Genomic DNA, 14,909 nt, shown 5'->3' on the forward strand with positions numbered 1-14,909 from the left:
TACATGTCACTTAAAAAAAAGTTTCAAAAACTATTTTGGTAGTCTAACAAATAAAGTTACCATTAAACCACCATATGCGCTAAATCACCAAAAAGTATCTGGTCATTAAGGCCTTTTCTGGCCTGATCATTAAAGGGTTAACCAATGAGCGCTTTCCCTGCTAGTAATAAAGGTGGTTACTGTCACACAGATGATGTAAGGAGGAGGCTGTAATAACCAATGAGTGCCGTCCTCTGCAGAGAAGGAAAGCACTCGTTATGAATAGGAGACCGGATGTGGGAAGGAAATGTCGCCACTTAAATCCCTATTACACTGCATCATTTTCGGGCCAATTACTGGGAACAACTGTTCATAGGAACGGTCGTTTCTGATAACTGGCCTGCAGAATTACAGTTACAGATAATACCTTTATATAGATAACCCAGGATCCACATTTCACCATAGTTGATATTGCAGCCTGTCTATTCCCCCTCCCTGCACAATGACCCCTGCACAGGTCACAGAGCATGCCTACAAAAGTCCCCTCCAGTCTATTGTGTCTATGGCCCATGTAGCTGCTGTAAAGTATCTCTTTAAATGCTATTAAGAACAGCTCGGGCAAGATGCTCACCCCCATAATCATGTTCTGGAAATAGAATGAACAAAAATCTCAGTCAGAAAATAAAAACTTATTAGAAAAATAAAAGAATATGTGTCACTATCTGACTCGAAGTAGCAGGAAAAATTATAGGTGGTACGTTCCCTTTAACCCTGGGTTCACACCTGAGCGTTTTACAGCGCGTTCAAACGCGCTGTAAAACGCTTAAGACATGAAAACCAATGCTTCCCTATGGGAAGGGTTCACACCTGGGCGTTTTACAGCGCGTACGAACGCGCTGTAAAACGCCCGACGCTCAAACAAGTACTTGAGCTTCTTTGGGGCGTTTTGACGCGCGTTTGTGGCCATAGGACACTGCAGTCAATGACACAAACGCGCGTCAAACGCGCGTTTACTATTACAAAAAACGCGCATAAAAACGTGCGACAAAAACGCGCGTAAAACGCGCGTTTGAGGAACGCTCAGGTGTGAACCCAGGGTAAAGGAAACCTGTCACCAGATACCTGCAAATGAAGCCAACTCCCTCTGTAAATGTGCGCTCGCCTGCTTAATGCAAAGGACTTTGTCCCATCCTGATGGGTGGCCCCTATTCTGAGAAAAAAATGAATATTTATTATATGCAAATGAGCCTCATGGTGCAACAAGGGCATTGTCATTGCACCCAAAGCACTGCTCACTTTCTTTGACAGCTGCGACACCCCCCCTCGAGCCCTGCTCTGAGTGACAGGGCCAGGCAGTGTAGACCTCTTGCAACTGTGCATTCATTACTGTGATCGGCGCACGCGCAGTACAGTGTCCATCTTTTTGGTGAGCTTTAGTACTGTACTTGCGCCAATCTTAAGAGTTCAGGGCCAAGCACAATTATGTCTACACTGCCTCGCCCTGTCACTCAGAGCTGGCACAGAAAGTCAGCGAAGCTTCGGTGCAACAGCAACACCCTTGTAGCACCAAGGGGCTCATTTACATATAATAAACTCTTGTTTCTCAGAAATTGGGTGGCACAGGGTAATGTGCTGAGCGAATTGGCTTTATGCCCTTTAAGCCAATGAAATCCCTCAGGATCTGTTACACTGTTGTAATCATCATTAGCAGAAGCCAATGTGAACAGAGTCTTACTGATGTGTTATTTTGTCTACATTGGGTATAGCCGTAGGAAATATTAGATATGAGGTTTCAGCCTTTAGGTGTAAACAAGAATGTACTTACAGACGTGGACAAAATTGTTGGTACCCTTTGGTCAATGAAAGAAAAAGTCACAATGGTCACAGAAATAACTTTAATCTGACAAAAGTAATAATAAATTAAAATTCTATAAATGTTAACCAATGAAAGTCAGACATTGTTTTTCAACCATGCTTCAACAGAATTATGTAAAAAAATAAACTCATGAAACAGGCATGGACAAAAATGATGGTACCCCTAACTTAATATTTTGTTGCGCAACCTTTTGAGGCAATCACTGCAATCAAACGCTTCCTGTAACTGTCAATGAGACATCTGCACCTCTCAGCAGGTATTTTGGCCCACTCCTCATGAGCAAACTGCTCCAGTTGTGTCCGGTTTGAAGGGTGCCTTTTCCAGACTGCATGTTTCAGCTCCTTCCAAAGATGCTCAATAGGATTGAGGTCAGGGCTCATAGAAGGCCACTTTAGAATAGTCCAATTTTTTCCTCTTAGCCATTCTTGGGTGTTTTTAGCGGTGTGTTTTGGGTCATTGTCCTGTTGCAAGACCCATGACCTGCGACTGAGACCAAGCTTTCTGACACTGGCTAGTACATTTCTCTCTAGAATTCCTTGATAGTCTTGAGATTTCATTGTACCCTGCACAGATTCAAGACACCCTGTGCCAGACGCAGCAAAGCAGCCCCAGAACATAACAGAGCCTCCTCCATGTTTCACAGTAGGGACAGTGTTCTTTTCTTGATATGCTTCATTTTTTCGTCTGTGAACATACAGCTGATGTGCCTTGGCAAAAACTTCGATTTTTGTCTCATCTGTCCACAGGACATTCTCCCAGAAGCTTTGTGGCTTGTCAACATGTAGTTTGGCATATTCCAGTCTTGCTTTTTTATGATTCGTTTTCAACAATGGTGTCCTCCTTGGTCGTCTCCCATGTAGTCCACTTTGGCTCAAACAACGACGGATGGTGCGATCTGACACTGATGTTCCTTGAGCATGAAGTTCACCTTGAATCTCTTTAGAAGTCTTTCTAGGCTCTTTTGTTACCATTCGGATTATCCGTCTCTTAGATTTGTCATCAATTTTCCTCCTGCGGCCACGTCCAGGGAGGTTGGCTACAGTCCCATGGATCTTAAACTTATGAATAATATGTGCAACTGTACTCACAGGAACATCTAGTTGCTTGGAGATGGTCTTATAGCCTTTACCTTTAACATGCTTGTCTATAATTTTCTTTCTGATCTCTTGAGACAGCTCTTTCCTTTGCTTCCTCTGGTCCATGTCGAGTGTGGTACACACCATATCACCAAACAACACAGTGATTACCTGGAGCCATATATATAGGCCCAATGGCTGATTACAAGGTTGTAGACACCTGTGATGCTAATTAGTGGACACACCTTGAATTAACATGTCCCTTTGGTCACATTATGTTCTGTGTTTTCTAGGGGTACCATCATTTTTGTCCATGCCTGTTTCATGAGTTTATTTTTTTACATAATTCTGTTGAAGCATGGTTGAAAAACAATGTCTGACTTTCATTGGTTAACATTTATAGAATTTTAATTTATTATTACTTTTGTCAGATTAAAGTTATTTCTGTGACCATTGTGACTTTTTCTTTCATTGACCAAAGGGTACCAACAATTTTGTCCACGTCTGTATTAATTCACAGCAAGCAGAGGTCTTGAAAATGGTGAGTGAAGGAAACACACAGCATATAGTGTTGAAGCGGTATAACAAGTTAACCCCTTATCCACATGATAGGGGTTAAGTATCACATCGGTGAGGGTTCTACTTACGGGACCCCCACCAATGGGAGCTCCATAGAAATGAACGGAAAGGCGGCTGCTTCGTCCATTTCAAGGAGGCTCCACAGGGTACAGGGCCCCTGTTTTGTGAATGGTGCGGGTCCCAGCGGTAGGACCCCCACCAATCTAATAGTTATCCCCCTATCCTGGGAAAAGGGATAACTTGTGGAATACCCGTTTAAGCTGCTACGTAAAACACTGAAAGTACTATATAGAGACCAGTATAATTCAAGGGGTTTTCTGGTTGTTTCAGGTTATCTACTGTCCCCAGGATAGGGGATCTGACTTCTGGGGCCCTCTCCGATCATGAGAGGGGCCTCCTGAAGTGAACGGAGTGGCAGGTAGAGCATGCTCACTGCTGTTCCAGTCATTCCTTTGGCACTGCTGAAAATATCAGATAGCAATTACAGGATCTGTCAACAGCTAGTGCCATCAACAGCCAGTTAATATTTCAATCATTGTGTTATTATGTCCACATTATATGCCATACATTTGCAGGACACAGTTGCGTAGAGAATGGGCATGACGAATAGGCTCCAGAATATTAGTTTTAGCGCCAGTCCTATTCTCACGTGTGTCATAGCCCGCTCCCGGTGCGGACATGGGCTTTAACCTAAGTCTTCCTAAAGTGGTTGTGAGTGGAGGTGAGATTATTTCCTTTATATCCTGAGAACGTCTCCTCATCACAATGGGAAATGGAGGTTTAGCGCTGATAAGTCGCCTGTGGCCCCGGGTTCTCATACTGTGCCACACTTGATAAAATTGGAATCTAATTGCAGCACTTAAGGGCATTTTATTTCCCTGTCCCTGGCTAATGCTATTAAGGCTTAAGTTGTTTTTCTAACTTAAGGAAATATGCTTGAGAATTGTATCTTAATCAGGAAAATTAATAGCTTCCTACTGGACGGACAACTTTTCAGTCTTATCCACCCCTGATTAATATGTTTTCTTAACATAGTCCTGCACTAATAAAAAATGTCTCCATTTTACGTGTCAGATTCGTGCGTATCCTGCATTTGTTAGGTTTTGATATGTGAAGCTGCAGCTTGTAGATTTGATAATTTCAGGAGCCACCTTTCAACCGTAATTGAAATATCACAATCATGAGGAGCCGGGACCATAGTACAAGGAAGGGTGGCGGCTGTGATTTTCCTATATAGATTTTTACAGGGGTTCTCTTTCGGTGACTTGACACTTAGGACTGATTGACGTGAACATGCTCGGCCCAGGAAGACCCACCAAGGCTCCTCTGAACGGAAACTAACTGCATTATAGTGATTTATGATACAGTTTGTGCCTACATGATTGCAGGTCACCATGTGAGTACGGTAGACTAGCCCCACAATCAGATAGGAACTCACTGTACCGTAAATCACCATAATACAGTCAGTTGTAGGTTAGGAAAGCCGCGGTCGGTCCGGGAGATGCAGCTGACACATGGCTGGTGTTTCCTGGGCCAACCACAGTCGTGTGAATCAGCCCTTGTAGTATGTTAGCAGTTTCCCTTTGTACTTCTAGAACTAGAATTCCTCTTCTAATGGAAGAGAGAGCAGCTGCGAGAAATGAAAAGTCTGCGCCGCTGTTCTCCTGGGATTTGATGTTCAGAGTCTGCAATATCCACATCTCTTCTCTGCAGTCAGGACTCTTACACAGGCCGATAATTTGCCGAATGGGCATTCATAATAATGCTCAGATTTTGGGGTACTATCTCTCCTTGGGGAGAAAGCGCCTTAATCGGCGCAAGGAGACTTATAGGCCATACATGCTCCTCTGGAATTATGGGAAGAAGGGGATGCAGATGAGCTCTTAAAGGGGTTGTCCGGGTTATACCTCCATTTCCACCCCGGCAGCCCCCCTAACTTGAGCATCGGAGCAGGGCAAAAATCACTCAGGGCAAAAGGTATTTTGTGGCGATCCAGTGACGTACCGGGCTCTCCATGAGGCTGACAGGAACCCCGGTGACGTCACCGGCACTAATGGGCGGGCTTTAGAGCTGCCCTAGCCAGTAAAACGGCTAGGGCAGCGCTAAAGCCCGCCCATCAGAGCCGGTGACGTCACCGAACACACTGCCCGGCAGTTTCCGCCCGGCAGTGTGTTATTGCAAACAATAGAGCCCTTGCCCTGCGCAATTTAGCGCAGGGCAAAGGAGCGAATCGGAGCATGAGATGCTTCGATGCCAACATCAGGGGGGCTGCCTGGGTAAAAATAAGAGTATGCCCGGGTTCAGCTCTGAACCCGGACAACCCCTTTAACAAGCTCTATCTCTAATACCACCAGATGTAAGGCAGCTATCCTATCAGTCAATGTTCTACCCTTTAAATAGGCCATGAGGCATTGCTCATATATTAAATAAGCCAGCGTCTCATCTGCAGACAGCTGTTTCGGGATGATTGCCCCTCATCCGTACAGAGCAGAGCATACTGTGTGAGAGGCCTAAGTCAGGATTTGGGGGGTATGCCCTATAAGTCTCCTCACGCCGATTTAAGGCGCTCTCTCCCCAAGGAGAGAGTGTTTTTGATTTATTTATTTTTTATTTATTTGTTGGATTTGCTGACTGTCAAAAACAAAATCTGGAGCGCAGATCCTGGGAAAATAGTGAATTCATGCATCATCTACAGATACAAAAATGTCATCTACGCAGCTGCACAGATTTCAGGCCAATACTTGTATCCAGCTCCTATGACTAGTTATGTAAACCTTTATTTCCAAGCAGCTTTTCTATCACTGCTGGGAACAAGGGACCGAATACGAACGCGATTGTTCTATGACCGCTGACAGCGATTTTCTTACATAATGAGTGAACGTGGGAGGCATCACTAAGGATGACTCTTTATTACATGACCTGTACATGTTCTTATGCCTTAATGTTAAAAAATACAGGTGATATTGAAGGGTTTTTTGAGATGAAAAATAGGGTCTGCTTTTTTTCACCAAAAAACAGCACCTCTTGTCCATGGGCTGTATGCGGTACTGAAATAAGGTTGAACTGCAATTCCAGACACAACCTATGGACAGGAGTGGCACTATGATTTTTTAGACAATTTGCCATCTTTAGGAGAGTTTGGCACGATATGCGCTGTTTTTGCGCCCAAATTGTGCCCCCCATTTTGGCATACAATTCTGTTTGAAAGTAAGCCAACCAATAGTTGGTAGAGAGTCAGAGAAAGTGTCTCTCCCTGGATCACGTGTGAGTAATATGTTTGGATTTAATTGTTGCAGTTTTCTCCCATTGCTCTTAAGACTTTAAACTTTTGTCACTGATATTTTTGTGCTTTCCAAAAAGTTTAGTTTCTCATGTTGCAGCGGCACGTTGTTCCAATTTTCTGTATTGGCATGGGCTCGAAATAATAAAGCAGATAATATGACGAAGTTCTTCTCTTTGCCAAAGTTCTTTTCACACCCATTCACTACAAGGATCTTAGGACAAAGCCTGGGCTCCCACAGGATTCCTCAGACAGCTTTCGGAGAATTTATTCTCCAGCCTCTGTTTCACATTCCCCTAGACAAACATGACGGATGTCACTGGATGGGTGGAAGAGCTGATCTCAAGTTCTAAGCACAATGGGGCACATTTATTAAGACCAATGTTTTAGACGCCGATCTTAATAAGGCCCTGCTCTGCCCGCACCTCTTTATAACTTTGGCGGATCCACCACCGCCTCTAAGGGCTCATGCACACGGCTGTGTGCTGGCCAGGCCTGTGCTGTGGACCTTGAATGAGATCCGCCATCTGCATCTGATGGTCCCACTGCAAAAAAGTAGTGCATGCACTACATTTTTGCGGTGCGGAGGCACAGACCGAAAACCCACGGAAGCACTCAGTAGTGCTTCCGTGGGCTTTAGATCCGTGCCTCCGTTCCGCACCGCACTGCATCTCCTGGATTGCGGACCCATTCAAGTGAATAGGCCGGCATCTGTAATGCGGGGTGCACACGGCCGGCGCCCGCGTATTGCACGCCGCAATACGGCCATGGACGGGCAACGGCCGTGCGCATGAGCCCTAATTATAAGACTGCTTCCTAGTTGTCTTACATTTAGACGATTTTCTACACCTAAAACAGGAATATAACATGGTAAATGAGATGGGCCTGGCGGCATGTCTCCTTCTCCGCCACCCCCACTTTTTTTAGACCTGGCATAAGTGGGGAGAAGTCGCAGATTGTGGCGCAAATCTAGTAAATGACCCCCAATGACTTTATTTTCAAATGGTCCAAGGAACTTTCTTGTTTATACCGCGCATTAGTAATTTAATGAGATTTCTAGCATGTTGATATTGATGAACTATCCCTGGTGAAGGTCCAACAGAAGATCGGTGAAGGTCCAACAGCCAGCACCTCTGCCGATCAGCTGCTAGCTGGAGGCACGATCACTAGAATGGAGGCTGAGCTGCAGTAACCCGGCACAACCACTTTACAGTGTATGGAGAGGTACGCTTCCAGCTCCATATACTCATTGGGCCTAATTTATCATGATACGACAGTCTGTGATAACCCTGCGTGCTCCCGGAGGCTGTGCCTAATTTATGACGAGGCATACACCGAATTTCCATCCTCTTCTACGCCAGAAAACTGGCATCGCAAAAGATAAACGTGGCAGAGCCACTGGCCCTGTCCTCACCATTACCCCTTTTAGAGAAAGTGGCGACGGCGGTGGAGAAACACCACTTGAACAAAAAATTTTGTGCAAGTGGTGTTGAAAAAGTAGCAAACATGCAGTTTGTGGTTTTTTTCACATCAGAAAATTGCTGAAACAGTATGATAAATTAGGGCTATTGTATTAGTTCCCGTGGCCATGGCTCCTGCTAGCAGCTGATCAAAGGGGGTCTGGGTGTCAGACCCCCTGCTGATTTGATGTTGGTGGCCATCAATATTGATGTCCCCAAAAACACCTTTATGACGTTAATAATCAAGATTGTCCCAATTTTGGTTATGCTTTAAAAAAGGCAGCTGTAGCTGGGTATTAACAGTAGCTATGCCTAATATTTCGTTTTCTGTGAATGTACCATCTGCTGGTTTGTGTAAATGTAAGTTTCTCTCCACATTTTTTGAGTGGCAGATCCTTCCTTGTATCCTGTAAGAGCTGTGCTCTGAGCCAGGCGGATGTCTACCATGTGCTCCTCCTCCCTCCTATATTTCTAGGGGTTGTGAACATTTACAGAGGGAACTACAGGAAGGTGAGGGAGATGCCACCTTTTCCCACAGAAATGTCTATCGGGATAAAGTATGGATAGCTTTTCATTTTGTTCCATGTGAGTTATGGAAAAAGCCAAGCAAACATGGAGAGAGTCGTGTACGTGTGTGGCCATCTGTCTATGTATTCTCTTTCTGGATGTTGTGGCCAGTAGCCACCTCATCAGGCGCCACAGAGGACCCCTGTTCTTGACATAGGTGTGGGTCCTACAGTATGTGGTTGAGATTGAATTGCTTTCCATTGGTTTGCTTTTATCTTTCATTGGGTGGTGGTGGTGGTGGTGGTGGTGGGGGGGGGGGGAGTTATTGGGGGTTATGCATGTCCATTTTTTTATGGACAGGATGGAAAACCATACAGCACCATGATGACAAAACGAACCTGATAAATTACCCCTGTAAATGAGACAGAATAATTCCTCAGAAAGCAGTCGTCACACAAGACATCTTCACCTTCAAGTTCTTAAAGAGTGAAGGAAAGCCGTTTTCTCACCGGAGGTTTATTTTTCTGTGTTTGTGTAATTGTAAGTAATGGAATAAGTGGTTTTACCATTGCAGACTATAGGCTTGAAATGTTCTGTTATGTTAAGGCTCACCAGGACTCGGCTGTGATTGCTGTATGACATCACTAAACAAATGTCTAGTGACATCACTTGGCAAGCAATCGAGAGAGGGGTCAACATGTGAGGTCACAGTCCTGCAGGATTTTCTTTAAGTCTGACTGTCCATGTTGCCAAACTGTTAGTCACTTCCTTAGATACAATATTTATATAGAGCTGGAAATGATAATATTTCATGTTTATGGTCTCTGAGGTTATTACTCTCGTGCAGATTATCTTGTGCCTGAGCTTTTGGTTTAAACAAAATGCTCCTTATATTTGGGAACGCAGCAAAAGAGGAAAAATAGTTTCTGTTTTTTAGATAGAAAATTAACAACTTAACTAATATGACGCTGCCATAGGTTTTGAGACCACCTTTGTCGCCGTAATGTTCTGAAGGTGCGGGTTAGACCACATTGCAGTGGCGCCCTTTAAAGGGTTTGTGTGACCTGCAGGTCCTTTTAAACTGGACCACAAGACCCCTGTTTTTGTGATAGGTGGGGTTTCAGAGGACAGACCCCATCAACCAGATACTTGTCCCCTATTCTGTGTATAGAGAGTGAGTTGGCACAACCCCTTTAATGCACAGACATGTACAGAGGTTTATCCTAAGGTTAGGCCATCAATTTGTGATCGGTGGAACCACGAGATCAGCGAAACTAGGGGGCACCCTCGAATACAGCAGTATCCACACAGTAGCAACTTTGTCACACAGTCAATTGAATGCAGTACCAATGATCTAACCCCCATATAGCTAGTACCCTAATGATATGCTATCAGTGTAAGGTCTCATACACGCAACCGTATTTTTGGTCCTCATCCGATCTGCATTTTTGGAGCAGATACAGATGCATTCATTTCCGTGGGGCTGCAAAGACGGTTTGCAGACCACAAAACAGACAAGGTGGAGTGCATGAGGCTTAAAGAGGACCTGTCACCTCCCCTGACATGCCTGTTTTAATAGTTTCATGCATTTTCCATGTGATAACAATTCTGGAGCGCGCGATTTTTAAAATGCTGACAGGGTTGGCCGGAGGAGGAGATTGCGGCTGGCCCTGTCAATCAACACGACGAGGGGGCGTTTTTTTGCGGCGGCTACCAGCAAGTAGACGCCCTACTTGCTGGTAGAGACCTAATTTACATATTATAAAACTTTGTTTTTATAAGAAACGGCTGAAGGAAAGTAAGTAACACCATTATATTTTCATATATCGCACTATAAGGAATTTAGCTAGCCCAAAAAAAAGGCTTTAGTGGGGTGACATAAGCCCTTTAATGCATGAATTGCTAGCAGTCTGCAGTAAGGGTACAAGGGGTGGTAACCAGTTGGGGGCGTGTACCTGCACAGTCTGACTCTATCCAATTAGTGCTGCCATTGTCGGACTGTACAAGTCCACCCCCCAACTTGTTACCTCCCCTCTGTACCCTTACTGCAGACTGCTAGCAATTCATTCAGAACTTTTAGTACAAGTAATAAAGGAATGGCACAACGTAGAGCCATAAGAGTAGAGGCTCCAGAATTGTTATTACATGGAGAATGCATGAAGTTATTAAAACAGGCATGTCAGGAGCGGGGACAGGTCCTCTTTATTTAAAATACCTTTTTACTGCAGTCTACTTTAAAGGGTTCTTCCACTCTTTAGATACTGATAACCTGTCCTCCGCATAGGTCATCAATATCTGATTAGAGGGGGTCCAACATCCAACACCAATCAGATGTTTTTGGCAGCTGCCAGTGCTGGAAACAAAACGGTGAGTAGGTAGGATAGGAGCATAAGCGGAAATAAACACACAAAAAAAGTAACAAAACCGCATGTATTACATGATTCTGCCCCAAGATAGGGCACGCTGCTTCTCTTTTCCATGCTCCTTTTTTACACGTGCAAACAAAGCAAGTGCTGCTTCCCATTGACATGAATAGGAGGCTGTTTTGAGGCAGAAATGCTTCAAAATCAGCACCAAACTCTGTGTGAACTGGCCTTCAGGGTATGTGTTAGGCCGCTTTAGTTATGATTTTATCAGTGATTATTACATATTTTTGTTGGCAAGGACTACTGTTGGTTTCTTTACATATAAAACATCATAGGTTTCACCTATGCAATTGTCATTGAACTGTGTATTACATTACCGGTTAATAATTATATTTGGTTATTCCTTGATATTTTTGGACTCTAATTCCTCTAGTTCATGCAAACATTGCAGCCTGTTACATCCTGACTGGTATTCAACACTTTTCTATTTGATGTGAAGTTTAATACTGGTATCATCTTATTTTTTTGTATTTATGTGGTTGTGGTATCAGGGTGTTTTCTGTATTTAGGGAATATGTTTCCTTGTTTTTGTAGCTGCTATACATTATGATTTTAATTCTTATGTATTTTAATATATACATTAAAGTGATACATTTTTAACCCTTTATTGACCGAAATATATTTTTTTTTTAATTCACATAGCTATATGAGGGCTTGTTTTATTGTGGGACAAGTTATATTTTCTAATGGCACAATTTACGGTTGCATACAATGTAGTGGAAAGTGGGAAAATAATCTAAGTGGGGTGGAATTATAAAGTAAAACACAATTTCCCGATCCATAAAGGATCCCACAGTTTTTTCACCAATCGGATGTGCTGCGGTGTATTTATTTATTTTGGATCGTCACTTTGGTAAAGTGCAATACCGCTGGCACCCAACTGCTTGTTACCAGGTGTGCTGCCCTGAATTCCTTCAACTATCTATATATATATATATATATATATATATATATATATATATATATATATATATAAAAGAATAAAGACACCGCAGCACATCTGATGGTGAAAAAGAAAGTGGGAACCTTTATTCACCCATGCGACGTTTCGGTCCGCTTGCTGGGACCTTTCTCAAGCCTTGAATAAAGGTTCCCACTTTCTTTTTCACCATCAGATGTGCTGCGGTGTCTTTATTCTTTATATATATATATATATATATATATTGCATTATACACCTTGGTAAGGTGCCATCATCGCTGGCACCCAATCACTTGCCACAAGGTGTGCTGCCCTGAACTTCCGTTTGCTGAAGGAATCTGCACCATCGCATTTAAAATCCCAAAATTTGGCACACAGGTACATCAGGTGTCAGGGAAGGTTTTAGACCAGGTCTCAGCTCTCTAGCACATACTGTTCCTGAGATATTCCCAAAAAATGCAAATATGGCACATCACATGACCTACATTAGCAAATAGAAGCCTGCAGGTCTTTCTCTTCATATCCCAACTGCCATACACACGGTCACATGTCCCTTGTTAGCCAATGGAAGCTTGCAGGCCCTTAGTCTCCACATACACACACACCAGGTTTCCATAACAACCCAGCCATTTTTCTTCACTGCTGTAGGTCAGCTTTAAAGGGGCAGGGCGCTGTGGATGACACTGTTAAGGGAGCGGAGTTCTGTGGAGGTCACAGTTCAGGGGCAGGTAGGGTGGCCATTCAGGCCACCCTCAAAAGACGGACTTAAAAACCCTGCCCCCATGTCCCACTAAGCCAAGCCCCTTCCCACTCCTCAACTGACGGGGATTGAAAAAATGAAGGTAAAAATCAACTTCTGTCGGCTGCAGAGGTGGGAGGGAGGGTGACTTTATCCCTGCAGCTGATGCTCGGACAGCACAGTGCTGCTGTCCGAGAGTAAGCTGTTCAACAGAACATCCCTGTGTCTGTCCAGGCCCTGCGCGAGACTGGGGCAGGCTGCTGTGGAGGCCACAGTTAAGGGGACGGCCCACTATGGAGGTCAGTGTTAAGGGGAAGATTGCTGTAGAGGCTATTGTTAAGGGGACTGGGTGTTGTGGAAATCGCTGTTAAGGAGATGGGGTACTGTGGAGGTCACTAATAAACGGGCGCGATGCTGTCAGGGAACTGTGGAGGTCACAGTTAAGGGGTCCGCTATAGAGGTTAGTGTTAGGCTACTTTCACACTAGCGTTTGTCGGTCCGCTCGTGAGCTCCGTTTGAAGGGGCTCACGAGCGGACCCGAACGCAGCCGTCCAGCCCTGATGCAGTCTGAATGGAGCGGATCCGCTCAGACTGCATCAGTCTGGCGGCGTTCAGCCTCCGCTCCGCTCGCCTCCGCACGGACAGGCGGACAGCTGAACGCTGCTTGCAGCGTTCGGGTGTCCGCCTGGCCGTGCGGAGGCGTGCGGATCCGTCCAGACTTACAATGTAAGTCAATGGGGCTGGATCCGTTTGAAGATGCCACAATATGGCTCAATCTTCAGGCGGATCCGTCCCCCATTGACTTTACATTGAAAGTCTGGACGGATCCGTACGAGGCTATTTTCACACTTAGCTGTTATATGCTAAAATAATGCAGACGGATCCGTTCTGAACGGAGCCTCCGTCTGCATTATTATGATCGGATCCGTTCAGAACGGATCCGATCGAACGCTAGTGTGAAAGTAGCCTTAAGGGGATGGGTGCTGTAGATGTCAATGTTAAGGGGGCGGGGTGTTGTGGAGAGCTCTGTAGAGGGGGGCAGGTTATTGTGGAAATCACTGTTAACGAGACAGGGTACTGTGGAGGTCACTAAGGCTCCTTTCACACTAGCGTTCGCTGGTCCGCTCGTGAGCTCCGTTTGAAGGAGCTCACGAGCGGACCCGAACGCCTCCGTCCAGCCCTGATGCAGTCTGAATGGAGCGGATCCGCTCAGACTGCATCAGTCTGGCGGCGTTCAGCCTCCGCTCCGCTCGCCTCCGCACGGACAGGCGGACAGCTGAACGCTGCTTGCAGCGTTCGGGTGTCCGCCTGGCCGTGCGGAGGCGAGCGGATCCGTTCAGACTTACAATGTAAGTCAATGGGAACGGATCCGCTTGAAGATGTCACCCTGTGGCTCAATCTTCAAGCGGATCCGTCCCCCATTGACTTTATATTGAAAGTCTGAACGGATCCGCTCAGGCTACTTTCACACTTAGAATTTTTTCTAAGTTATTAATGCAGACGGATCCGTACTGAACGGAGCCTCCGTCTGCATTAATATGATCGGATCCGTTCAGAACGGATCCGATCAAACGCTAGTGTGAAAGTAGCCTAATAAAGGGGTGGCGTTTAGGTGGACAGGGGGTATACTGATATGATTTTAATACACATTAGAAGACCTGTGCAGTTATATATATATATATATATATATATATATATATATATATATATATATATATATATATATATATATATATATATATAGCTAAATATGCTTATTGGGCCTGTCAGTGTCCCCATAAATGAAATATACCGATGCAAGGCTAGTACCCTTTGCTGGTCTCTTATATATGTCGCAGGGAAATGATGAAAATGCAGATTTGATCAAATCCCTAAAGGGAAATTATAAAAATAGAGATTTGAATGCTGCAAAACACCTGAAAAGATCAGCTGAAAAAATGAAAGAAGTTTCTTTTGAAGAAATTTAAAGATGTCTTAGTGGATTCCACAGTTTTGGTTTATGTACCTAAGGTAGATAGAGGCCCATTATATGGAAATAACATTGTGGGGATCGTATTAGATATGAAAA

The 14,909-nt window shown here is 44.5% G+C and overlaps 2 protein-coding genes across 5 annotated transcripts in view; one reads left to right on the top strand and one right to left on the bottom strand.

The window, feature by feature from the left end:
• The window catches only part of CMSS1 (cms1 ribosomal small subunit homolog), a 310,876-nt gene that overhangs the window by 107,652 nt on the left and 188,315 nt on the right, over window positions 1-14,909 (top strand). The gene's annotated exons all lie outside the window — the stretch shown is intronic.
• LOC122930837 (filamin A-interacting protein 1-like) overlaps window positions 1-14,909 on the bottom strand; it is a 189,546-nt gene that overhangs the window by 18,423 nt on the left and 156,214 nt on the right. The window lies entirely within an intron of this gene.

Source organism: Bufo gargarizans, chromosome 3 (assembly GCF_014858855.1).
Source record: "Bufo gargarizans isolate SCDJY-AF-19 chromosome 3, ASM1485885v1, whole genome shotgun sequence".
NCBI classification, from domain to species: domain Eukaryota; kingdom Metazoa; phylum Chordata; class Amphibia; order Anura; family Bufonidae; genus Bufo; species Bufo gargarizans.